The sequence below is a fragment of the Penaeus japonicus genome, unplaced genomic scaffold, assembly GCF_977035675.1.
Source record: "Penaeus japonicus unplaced genomic scaffold, GWHDUDI00000001_assembly GWHDUDI00000010, whole genome shotgun sequence".
NCBI lineage: Eukaryota > Metazoa > Arthropoda > Malacostraca > Decapoda > Penaeidae > Penaeus > Penaeus japonicus.
Genome location: NW_028234412.1, coordinates 13,947,480 through 13,959,979, shown reverse-complemented (window position 1 = coordinate 13,959,979; position 12,500 = coordinate 13,947,480). Strand labels below are relative to the sequence as shown.

At 48.0% G+C, this 12,500-nt stretch overlaps 1 protein-coding gene across 7 annotated transcripts in view; it reads right to left on the bottom strand.

Moving 5' to 3' along the window:
* The window catches only part of Cdep (Chondrocyte-derived ezrin-like domain containing protein), a 310,534-nt gene that overhangs the window by 151,379 nt on the left and 146,655 nt on the right, over positions 1-12,500 (bottom strand). The gene's annotated exons all lie outside the window — the stretch shown is intronic.

Genomic DNA, 12,500 nt, shown 5'->3' with positions numbered 1-12,500 from the left:
TGCTACTAGCTGAACGAATTCTTTACTCCCTTAAGCCCCGACTTAGCTTCGCCATGATCCTTTCATTCTCTCGAGCAACATATCTCACTCTTACTCCAGTTTTAAAATGCCTTTACCTGTGAGTCAAGTAATCTCTCATTAACGCCAAGCATTTTTACTGTTTTTTTCCTATTTTCCTCTGCATTTAATTTCCCTTTCTTTTGCCTCAGTTTCCCCATGCATATCTCCTCTCTTTACCCATTCCCCCTTTTTGCTTCCTTTCCTCCCTCTCCCCATTCCTAATTTTAACCCCTGCCCTTCACACCATTCCCCCATTTCCCTTCCCTTCTCTTTCCCCTTGCCTCCATCCCCTCATTCCCTTATTTCCCTTCCTCTCCACATTTTCCTTCCCTTTCCCTTCATCTCGCTATTCTCCTTTTCCTTCCCTTTTCCATCTCCCCATTCCCCTCTCTCTCCCCATTACCCCCCCCTTCCCCTGCTCGGCCCCCCTTCTCCTCTTCTCTCCTCTCTCGCTTCATTCTTCTCCACCACGTCTCACCGCTCCGAATCTCTCTCTCTCTCTTCCTCCGCCGTCTCCTCTGCTCTCCTATCCTCGCCCCGCTCACTCCTCTCCTCCTTCTGCTCCCTCCGGCGCCCTCTTTGAGGGGGGGGGGTATACCCCCTCCAATAATCCCTCTCTCTCCTTCCCCCCTCCCCCACCCACCCACCCCACCCCCCATTACCCCCACTTTCCTACTCTTCCCCCTTTCTCACTTCCCCGTTTTCATATCCTTCTCCTTCTCCTTATCCCCCCTTCCCTCTCCCCGCCCTCCACGGCCGACATTTCTCGCATATTCCGGCGCGAGGATGATGGCGACGGCTCAGGAGAGGAGGGACGTCCGTTACATATGCAATGGCGCGGCGTCCGTCTTGCAGGTGTTTCGCCTGGACCGTTTCTCCTCTTCCCGAGGGATATCGGGATGATTTTCCCTTCAGATCTATCTTTATTCTTGCCTTTTTGGGTCTGGCTGTGTCTGTTTGCCTGGTTGCTCCTCCATCTATCTGCCAGTCTTCCTATCTATCTGCCGGTCTTCCTATCTATCTATCTATCTGCCGGTCTTCCTATCTATCTACCTATTTGCCTATCTTTCTCTCGCTGTCCTCTCTCTCAGTGTTCTATCACTTCGTGCACAGTAATATTAGGCGTCCGCCCGTCAGGTGGTCTTGTAAATTATCTGCGCCATTTTTTAAGATCAAGATGATAAGATTGCACGGACAGGGCGTAAATCACTCGGGGTGTGGCCGAAGCAATCGACTCCATAATGAAGCATCAAGTTCCAAAAAGTAATAATAAAAAAAAACCTTCGAGGCTTCATGTCCATGTAGAGCTGCGTCGGGAAGTTCCTGAACCATGTCATTTTTTGTCCGTCGCAGTAGTAATTCTCTGTGAGTAGTAATTATGTGAAAAGTAGTAACTATCTGAGATTAGAACCATATGCGAGCAGTAACTATGTGAGAGCAGTAACTATCTAAGAGTAGTACCTATGTGTGGGAGTAACAATCCAAAAGAAGTAAGTATCCAAGAATAATAATCATCTGAAAGTACTAACAATCTTTGAGTAGTAAATATGTTAGAGTAGTAACTATAAGAGTATTACCTATATATGATTTGTAACTATATAAGGTTAATAACTATAAGATTGTAGTTATTAACTAAGAGAAGTAACTATCTAAGAGTAGTAACTACATGAGATCAGTAACTATTTGAGAGTAGTAACCATCCCAGAGTCAACATATATATGCACTGCAACGACGGACGTTAGTGGTGGGTATGTCATAAAGGCAGGACACAGCATGTAAAAAGGAGAGTGATTAAACCGTCACCAGGTTATTTGGGTAAACGGACTTTGACAGGCAGCTGCACAAAATAAATAAATAAATAAATAAATAAATGCGGATACGCAACAAATAAACGCCACAAAGTCGGATTTCATCCCCTGTCCAACAAAGAATCTGCTGTTCAAATAATTAAGCGAAGAGCAATGCAAAATGTCACCCTGATATATTCCTTCAGGCCTCTGTCCCTCTCGATTTCGGCACCTGAAGGCGTGACAGAAGGGCGTGGCCGGCGAAAGAGCCCTCGACACCCCTGCCTCAACCCATCATTCGCATTCGACCGGCTGTCAGAATCTTAGAATATTCCCCTCGTGACCCCTGATGGAAGCCCAGCAACGTTAAATGAGAGAGAAAGTGGGAGAGTGGGAGAGTGGGTCAGTGGGAGAGTGAGAGTGAGTCAGTGAGAGTGAGTCAGTGAGAGAGAGAGAGAGAGAGAGAGAGAGAGAGAGAGAGAGAGAGAGAGAGAGAGAGAGAGAGAGAGAGAGAGAGAGAGAGAGAGAGAGAGAGAGGAGAGAGGAGAGGAGACGAGAGGAGAGAGGAGAGGAGAGGAGTGGAGAGAGAGAGATAAGAGCTAGAAAGTAGAGAGAGAGAAAAGAGAAGAGAGAGAGCGAGAGAAAAAAGGAGAAGAGAGAGAAAGAAGAAAAAAAAAACGGGATAAGATGCTTGGGTCCCTTCATCAGCCCAAGTATAAAATATTGCTTGAATGTACGTGAGGAAATGGACGTGGTGGGAGTTGAGGGAAGGAGGAGGAGAGAGAGGAGAGAGAGGAGAGCAATAAAAGGGGAAGTGAATAAATAAATAAACTATAATATGCACTCAGATTCCCTCCTGAATCACACGCTACCATCGATCTCGCTCCCTATGCACAAAGTATCTTATACTCTTTCAAGCTAATCCCCAACACGAGAGGAAATCAGAGCATCACTCCTCCTTCCCTCTTCCCCACCTCTCTCTCATGTTCCTCTCCCCCTCTCTTTCCCTTTTTTCCCTCCATGTCCCCCTCTTCCACTTCCTTCTTCTCATCCTCCCCTCCCCTTCCCTCTCCCTTTCTCTTATCCTCCCCTACCATCCACTCTTCTTCCTCCTTCCCTTTTCCCTCTTCCTTCTCCCTTATCTCTTCTCTTCCCTCTTTATCTTTCTTCTCCCCCCCTGTCCCTCTTCCTTCTCTCATTCCTCTTCTCCCCCCTGTCCCTCTTCCTTCTCCCTTTCTTTTTCTTCTTCTTCTTTTTCATCTTCTCTTCCTCCTCTTTCTCCTTCCCATACCAGCAAGACACCCTGCCCTCCCCTCCTCTCTTTACACCCCGGCCGCCACTCGCCCTCCAAGAGCCGGGTAACACGAGATCCCTTTCGCTCTCCTCTACTCGAGTCTCTGCTCATCCTCGGCTCCGACTACATTTCTATAAAAAATATGATCACTCCTTATCTATTTCTAGTCTGAGAGAGAGAGAGAGAGAGAGAGAGAGAGAGAGAGAGAGAGAGAGAGAGAGAGAGAGAGAGAGAGAGAGAGAGAGAGAGAGAGAGAGAGAGAGAGAGAGAGAGAGAGAGAGAGGGGGAGGGAGGGAGGAGGAGAGGGAGAGGGAGAGAGAGAGAGAGAGAGAGAGAGAGGAGAGAGAGAGAGAGAGAGAGAAGGAGAGAGAGGAGAGAGGGGAAGGAGAGGGGAGAAAGGGAGAGAGAGGAGAGAGAGAGGGGGAGGAGGAGAGGAAGAGAAGGAGAGAGAGAGAGAGAGAGAGAGGAAGAGAGAGAGAGAGAGAGAGAGAGAGAGAGAGAGAGAGAGAGAGAGAGAGAGAGAGAGAGAGAGAGAGAGAGAGAGAGCGCATGCATATTCGTGTATAGAAGCTCAAAATAGAAGAGTTTTCAAACGCGTTCATTATCCTTCGTTATAGCTCCTTAAGACGAGCAACCTCAGTCAGTAAGCGCCCCAGCCTCTCTGTTCCTTCATCTTTCCACAAAAGGATTCCTCTCCTCATGGGGGGGGGGGGGGGGGGGGGGGGAGGGTGGGGGGGTGGTGGGTGGGGGGGGGCTCCGGGGCCGGGGGGGAGGAGGGGGGCGGGGGGCGGGGGGCGGGGTCCGCCACGGCTCGGGCTCGGATTCCCAAATGATCTTCAGCAATAACTCGCTCCTTCCCACCCTTCTTTTCTCCCACGTTTCCCTAAATAACAAATCATCTCGAAGGTCTGTATCCCCTTTTCTCCCCCCTAGTTTCCTCCTTACCCCTACCCCTCCCCTCTATCCTCTTCCCTTCCCCTTTCCCCCTTGTCCCTGAAAGCCGGTAGCGCCTCCCAGCCGGACGGACTAAAGATGAGTGCCCGTAATGCTGGAACATCACGGACTAAAAATAGAACGCCCGAACGAGGACTTCTCTGCAGGAATCGGCTGCGTCTCGCAAGGTTTCGTCCTCCTCCACTGAGCGATCCTTTCCGGAATGAAAAAAGTAATTATCTTGACGAGGGAGTCACGGACACACCTTCTCGTGTCCCTGGACCGAAGTCACAGCCCCTTCGGGTGATTGGGTCTTCCTTCGTTCCTTAAAAACCTCCTCCCGATTCCAATCTTGCTTTATGATTTAGCCAAGAAAGAGCAACAAGCAAAAGTCCTTTCGGTCATATATATCATGCGTCAGCAAAGTCCCTCTTCTGCAAGGGCATCATTGAAAATGTGTAAGAGTAAGAATTCTAGAGCAAAGCCAAAGAAATGAGACTGCTTGATCTCCAATGCTTAAGAATATAAGAAAGTTGATATAAACGGTGAATATAACTTGAAATATAAACCAAGCAAATCCGCCCCCATCTCACCCCTGCAAAAAAAAAAAAATAATAATAATAATAATAATAATAAAAATAATCTACTGTAACTCACTTCCCTGATCTCTTTACTTGTTCGACTCGCTTCCCCTCTTTTTACCTCCCAAAGCAAAAGAAGGGACTCAAAGGGCATCCGTTTAAACAGGCTCAAAATCCCGACAGATCATTTACAACGACAAGCGTCTTATCCACCCACCCCACCCACCTCGCACACCGAAAGGATAGACAAGCAAAGAAAACAAGAAAAAAAGAGTAATTCTCTGAAGTAATTTGCTGTTAGATAAAACCCATCCATCCACCCTCCCCCCCCTTACTATTCCCTTACCCCTCTTGCCTCCCCTAACATCTACAACCTCGAGCATAAATCAAGGAGACCGCGACTGTAAATAAGCTCAAAAGAACAAATGAAAAATACAACAACAGCAATAAAACGAACAAAGCGGGACCGACAACTGCAACAAAGCGGCGCGGTTACCTTGAAGAAGCAAGCAAAAATCTAGAGAGTGCAAGCGCATCACATCCGTCTCTGCAACATTTTCAATAAGACAACGCTTCTTTTTCTAGTTATTTGGTTGTTGAAGGACTGACGGGGAATCTCGTCCAGTAACAAATTAACATGGCGACAAAAAATTGTAGTTTCTTCTCTCTCGTGTATTAGTTTCACCAGAGAGAGGAGAGAAAGAGGAGGAGGGAGAGGGAGAGGGGGGAAGGAGAGAGAGAGAGAGAGAGAGAGAGAGAGAGAGAGAGAGAGAGAGAGAGAGAGAGAGAGAGAGAGAGAGAGAGAGAGAGAGAGAGAGAGAGAGAGAGAGAGAGAGAGAGAGGGAGAGGGAGAGGGAGAGGGAGAGGGAGAGTTAGAGAGAGAGAGAGAGAGGGTTAGAGGAAGAGGTAGGAGGGAGAAAGGAAGGAACGGAAGTTAAGGGGAGAAGGAGGAGATGGGGGAAGAGGTAGAGAGGATGGAAAAGGAGTAGGGGAGGAGGGTGAACAAGAAGGAAGATAGAAAGGAGAAAATAAAGAAAGAAAAAAAAGGAAGAGAATTAGAGAAGCCAGGAGAGTCAGAACCTGTATTTCAGCCGATGATTGCATGAAGGTTTTCATGATTCACCGAAAACTGCTCGAAACTTCCTTAGTGGCACGAAAGCAGACAAGCTTTAACGAGGCGAATGTGCATCATAACCGTTAAATTTGAAATATCGCTGACCCCGAAGCTCTTTCTCTTACATTTTTTTGGACCGGGACATTAATAAGAAGATTTGAGAGCAAAAATAGAACACCCACAGATGCCGCGCATCTTATCACCCTCATTAAATGGGGGTTTGTTACCGCCTTCGACTCCCCCCCCCCCCAATAAAAAAGTTTTCAAGACAAGAGGTTTGAAATGAACTGGAGGTCGGAAGAAATGGCGATCTAATATAGAGGCTGTTTGCGAGGGTCAACTATGCTGACCGAGCAAAAACGGAGAAGAAAAGGTGAAAGAGGAAGAAGAAGAGGAGGAGGAGGAGGAGGAGGAGGAGGAGGAACGGGAGGAGGAGGTAGAAGAAGAGGGAGGGGAAGGGAGAGGAGTAGTCTGCCGGCTCTCCGGCGGCGGCGGTCGCCTTCCGCGTTCGGTTCCTTGCGCTTCGTGGGGGGAGGGGGAAAAAAAGGGCAAAAGGGGAGAAAAAAGGGGAAACCAGGAAGGAAAAAAAAAGAAAAAGGAAAAAAGAAAAAAACAGAAAAAAAAAGGAGGAAAAAAAAAAAAAAGAACGGAAAAAAAAAAAAAAACGGAGGTGGCTTTTCTTGGGAGGGGGGAGGGGGAAGGGAAGGGGGCGGGGGGGGAGGGGGGGAGGGGGGGGGGGGGGAAAAGATGGGGGGGGAGGGGGACGGGAAGGGGAGGGCAGGGGAAAAGCGGCAGGGGAAGGCGGGGGTTGGTGCAGGGGAAGGGGGTGGGGAGGGAGAGGGGGAGAGGACGCGGGTGGAGAAGGCGGAGGGGGTGAAAAGGAAGACGAGGAAAATGAGGAAGAGGAAGGGGAAAAGACGGAAGAGGAGGTGAAAGGGTAGGAAATAAAGGGAAACACCACAGGACCTCCCCAACCCCTTTTCTTCAGCGACATCAATCCTCCTCATAGACTCACAGACACCAACCCCTCCCTCCTTGTCCCTCCCGCCCTCCTCACCCTACCCACCACATCCCCAACCTCCGTGAGCTCTTCGTATGCGCGCATGAAGAGGAATTCAACCCAATTATCTCGCGGCCGAATTCCATGAACCTCCGCACGCCCGTTCACCCCATCACGCCCGACTTCATGGCACCTTCCTCGCCAAAGGACATGCCAAAGCCGCCCTAACTCCTTACTATTAACCCCTCTTACCCCTTACCCCACTACCCCTCCTACCCTACCCAGTGCCTCCTCCCCCCCCACCTTTCCTTAAGTACATACTCGACCCAATGAAAATTCATGACAGGAGTGCGGTGGGCGACATGTACAAATACGCTGGCGGTTCTTGCTGTGTTCTCCGACCCAAATCACGGCCGCACGGACTCCTGGCCAAAAGATACACACATAAACACACACACACACACACTAACACACACACACTATAACGTACACACACACACACACCTCTACAACGAGAGGCAAGGTATCTTACAAGAATGACGACGACAGCTGTCCTACCAAAGCTTCATGGCGATTTGGCTTTCCGCTCACTAAGCACACGCCGATCGCTGTCCACTTCCCAGTACTACAGAACCCCCGAGTCATGGTGCATGACCGGTATACATAAATAAATTTCGCACACACACACACAGCATCAACTCCTCCTTCCACCAGTCATCGAACAGGTAGAAGATAAAATCTAAAATCAATCTATGAGAGAGAGAGAGAGAGAGAGAGAGAGAGAGAGAGAGAGAGAGAGAGAGAGAGAGAGAGAGAGAGAGAGGAGAGAGAGAGGGAGAGAGAGAGAGAGAGAGAGGGAGAGAGAGAGAGAGAGAGAGAGAGAGAGAGAGAGAAAGGAGAGAGAGAGAGAGAGGAGAGAGAGAGAGAGAGAGAGAGAGAAGGAGAGAGAGAGAGAGAGAGAGAGAGAGGGAAGGAGGAAGAGAGAGAGAGAGAGAGAGACGGAGAAGGGAGAGAGAGAGAGAAGGAGGAGAGAGAGAGAGAGAGAGGAGAGAAGAGAGAGAGGAGAGAAGAGAGAGAGAGAGAGAGGAGAAAGGAAAGAGAAGAGAGAAAGAGAAAGAGAGAGAGAAAAAAGAGAGAGAAGAGAGAGAAGAGAAAGAAGAGAGAGAAGAGAGAGAAGAGGGAAAAGAGAGAGAGGAAGGAGGGAGAGAGGAAGGAGAGAGAGAGGAAGGAGAGAGAGGGAGAGAGAGAGAGAGAGAAAGGAGAGAGAGAGGAGAGAGAGAGAGAAAGGAGAGAGAGAGAGAGGAGAGAGAGAGAGAGAAAGGCGAGAAAGAGAGAAGAGAGAGAGAGCAAATGAGAGAGAGAGAGAGAGAGAGGAGAGAAAGAGAGAGAGAGAAAGAGAGAGAGAGAAAGAGAGAGAGAGAGAGAGAGAGGAGAGAGAGAGAGAGGAGAGAGAGAAAGAGGAGAAAGAGAGAGAGAGAGGAGAGAGAGGAGAGAGAGAGGAGAGAGAGGAGAGAGAGAGAGAGAGAGAGAGAGAGAGAGAGAGAGAGAGAGAGAGAGAGAGAGAGATAGGGGTGGGAGATAGAGAGAAAGGAAGAGAGAGAAAGGGGAGACAGAGAGAGGGGGATAGAGAGAGAGAGAGAGGGAGGGAGATAGATAGGAGGGAGAATACTAGACCAATAATACAATTATCGGCAGCATGGCCGGATATGGGGAGGTTCATTGTCCTGTGGTCGAAATGCATGCGGTTGGGTGGGGAGAGGGGGACAGAGGGCGAGGGAGAATGAATGCGGGGGTGGGAAGACTGGAGGGAAAGTTGGCGAAGGGGAGAGGGGGGAGGAAAGGGAAGAAGAGGGAGGAGATAGGGAAAGAAGGAGAGGAAGGAGGGGTGAAGAGATGGAAGAAGCGAGAGGGGAAGAAAAAGAGGGATGGGGGAAGACAAGAATGGCCGGACCACCCGCAGTCGCGCAGACAGAACCGGACTGCAGTCTACAATCACGAGGTATCATGATCACCTCCTGATTGCACAGACGCGCACGCGCCGGCTCCTCAGAATGATCGAGAACGTTGCAGCGCCTCGTCCCAACAGCGAGACAACGAACCGTACCTCGACGTCGGTCTGGATTTTTCCGCTCACGAAAAAATATAAATTCGGATGCAAAAGAAACGAAGAAGAAAAAACACAAAAGCAACAAGAGAAAGAGTCAAGGACAGTCTGAGGAGGTGGAGGAGGAGGAGGAGGAGGAGGAGGAGGAGGAGGAGGAGGAGGAGAAGGGAGGTGGGTTGAAAATTAGCATGATTTTGAAGTAGAACTGACACTTGCCACTTAAGCCAAGACACTTGTAAAAGGGGATCATGAGACTCGTGAGACTCAAAAAGGCTTGAAACACATCTAGTATGCAAGGCCTTAGTCGCTCAGTAGGACGAAGGGGGGGGGGGGAGGTCACATGATCCGGCCATTCATTCACTCTCTCAGGTATAGGCAACGCTCTCTTTCTCTCTATCACTTTCTATCTATCCCTCTCTCAGTGTTATTCTCTGTCTCTTTCTCACCCTTCCCCTCTCTTCTCCTCACTCTCACTCTCCCCCTCCCTCTTCTCCTCTCTCCCTCTCTCCCTCTCCCCCTCTCTCTCAATGTCAATCCAACCCCATCTCTCTTGCTCTCCTTACAGTTGCTCTCTCGGGGATCTGTCGGCAAAACCACTGTACTGTGGGAAAGAAACTTATGGTCTAGCAAGTAACTTAATTGGAAAAGTCCACAGTGTTTGGGCCAAAGTTTGAGCTGAAAAGTTAACGTAACCATGAAACTTTTATTTCCATTAAGTTTTTTTTTATTTACTATCACACCACACTGGTCACTTTGCTCCCCTTCCCATTTCGTCTCTCTCTCTCTCTCCTCCCCCCCCCCCTTCTCTCTCTCTTTCTCTCTCTCCTTCCCTCTCTCTCTCTCTCTCTCTCTCTCTCTCTCTCTCTCTCTCTCTCTCTCTCTCTCTCTCTCTCTCTCTCTCTCTCTATTTTTTTTTTCTTTTTCTTTTTTTCTCTCTCTATACATATCTCTTCTCTCTATCTCTCTCCTCTCTTTATCTCTCTCTTCTTTCTGTCTCTTTCTTCTCTCTCTCCATTTTATTCTTCTCCCTCTCCATCTCTTTCTTCTCTCTCTCCATCTCTTTCTTCTCTCTTCCTATCTCCTCTCTATCCCTCTCCCTACCTCCCTCACTCCCTATATCTCTAGAAGCTTGCGCAATGACATCACAGTTGTGTAAAATAATTCCCCGCTTCCGGACACTCCAACAACTCTAACATACAGAAAGAACGGAAAAAAGAAAGAAAAATAAACACTCGAGAACAGAATAAACGACGAAACAACCGCTCATCCTTTACTTTAACGAGAGGGGTTCCTGACTGGATTCGCCCCGCCTCTTCCTACCTGCAACTGCCCCTGCTCGCTACTCCCTTTTCACCCCCCCACCACCCCCCAGTCCTACCGGAAGCTTAGTGTATAAATTAGCCTTTTGTACTGAGGGGAGGGGCGTTGGAGGAGGGAAGGGGGATTGGTGGTGGGGGAAGGGGATTGGTGGTGGGGAGGGGGATAGGAGAGAGGGAAAAGGGGATTAGAGGTGGGGGGAGGGAGGATGGGTCGGAAGGGTGTCAATCACGGAACACATATAATGTTTATATAATTTCCCGCATTCCATTAAGTCATCAAATTAGCCATTTCCTGAAGTGGGTGATCCCGCTACGCACGCATTCGTACAAACACGTAGAAACACACACACAGACACACAGACACAGATACAGACAGATACAGACAGACACACACACACACACACACAGTTAACGGCAATTGATTTAACACCTCAAAGAAGTATAATGCATTAACGACATCGAGTAACTAAGCAACAATGCGCCTGGATCACTATTTTACAATACTATTTCGAATGCAGCCGTGTCTCCCCGCTTCCCCCTCCCCCCTCCCCCACCCCACATCCCATCCTAGCCAACCTCGTTCTTAACTGTCATTGGGCCCCTGAGCGTGCATAAAAGCTGTGGGCAGTTGGGAGGGAACTCTTGCAGTGGGGCCACGTAGCAAGCATATTCGGCGGCTGCTTCCACGCCCACTGATAGCTAACAACAACTACTAGGTAAATAGATTAGAATACAAAACACAGCAACGGAACCTTCAAGCCCATGACAAACAACCGTGAAAAAAATATATATATAAACACAAAATAAGAACACTACGATATGCAGAGCACGTGCAACCGGTGCCGTTGAATCTGCAACAGCTAATGAATAACACCTATTGGTCTCTGCACATTCCTCTTCTGCCAGTCCTTCCCACCACCTGCCGCTGGGACAGACAATACCCCCCCACCCAACGTTGCCCTTGCCTATCCCCCCATCCTCCTATCCTACCCCCCCCCCATCCCATCCTACCCCCACGACGTCCCTATGGCTGCGGTTGTTCCAAGAATTCCAAAGGGCGCTCACATGACCACACATGAATCACATACTACGAAATCAAGGTATCACATAATCTAAGTGCCAAAACATATATAACTGCACTATAAAAATCATCGCACCATTATCACCTCCTAACACTATCTATGATACATTATACCATCACCATCAACGCCATAATGTCACAATTACCTTTGATACATCAACTTACCCCTTATAACAACACTCCTTCAACCCAACACCTCATCACATCACCATAACGTGCTTCATCCCATCGCCATCACCGAAAACACCATCGCATCACCATTACCTATGATACATCATCATGCCATCAACAACGACATTCCTTCACCTCCATCATCTCATCATCACATCCTCATCACATCACCATCATCATCATCATCTTTTCTCATCTCTGGCGCGTAGTCCAGCTAACCGCAAGCATCCGCGCATGACCAACACGAAAGCCGTCTAGTTCGTGTTTTTGCTGTTGTTCTTATTCTTCTAGTTCTTTCTGTGTCTTGCTTCCTTTCACTTATTGTTATTGTTATTATCTTTTCTTTGATTTACTATCGTTATTGTTGTTATTTCTGCCTGTTGTTGTTGCTTTTGTTGTTTGTTTTGCTCCCTTTAGCCTGCTGTTATTTTTTCTTTGTTTTGTCTTATTTTACCTGTTGTCGTCATTGTTATTGTTGTTGTTGGCTCTTTTTTTCTTTATTTTGCTTCTTTTTGTTTCATTTTTCTTTTCTTTTTTTCTCCGTTTCATGCTATTTCTTTCTTTCTTTTGCTCCCTTTTATCTGTCGGTTCATTTTTTTTCTTTGTTTTACATGCTTCTGGCTGTGTCTAATTTTGCTCTGCCTATATATGCGTTTTTCTCGCTTCCCTTTCTGTCTATTTTCTGTCTGTCTATCTCTCCCTTTCCTTCCTGTCTTTTACAGATGTCCATCCTGTCTGCCTATTTTCTGTATCTGTGTCTTCCCTCTTTCCTTTCTGTCTATTTCCTACCTCTCTATCCCTCCCTTTCCTTCCTGTCATTTATAGGTGTTCGTCCTGTCTGTCTATTTTCTGTATCTGTCTTCCCCCCTTTCATTTCTGTCTATTTCCTGCCTGTCTATCTCTCCCTTTCCTTCCTGTTTATTCTCTGTGTCTTCCTCCTTTCTGGTTCTGTCCACTTTGCCTGTCTGTATGCTCACGTCAGTATCCTTTTACTCTTTTAACATGTTCATACATGTTAAAACCGAAATCCTTCCTTAAATGTTTATGCACACATGC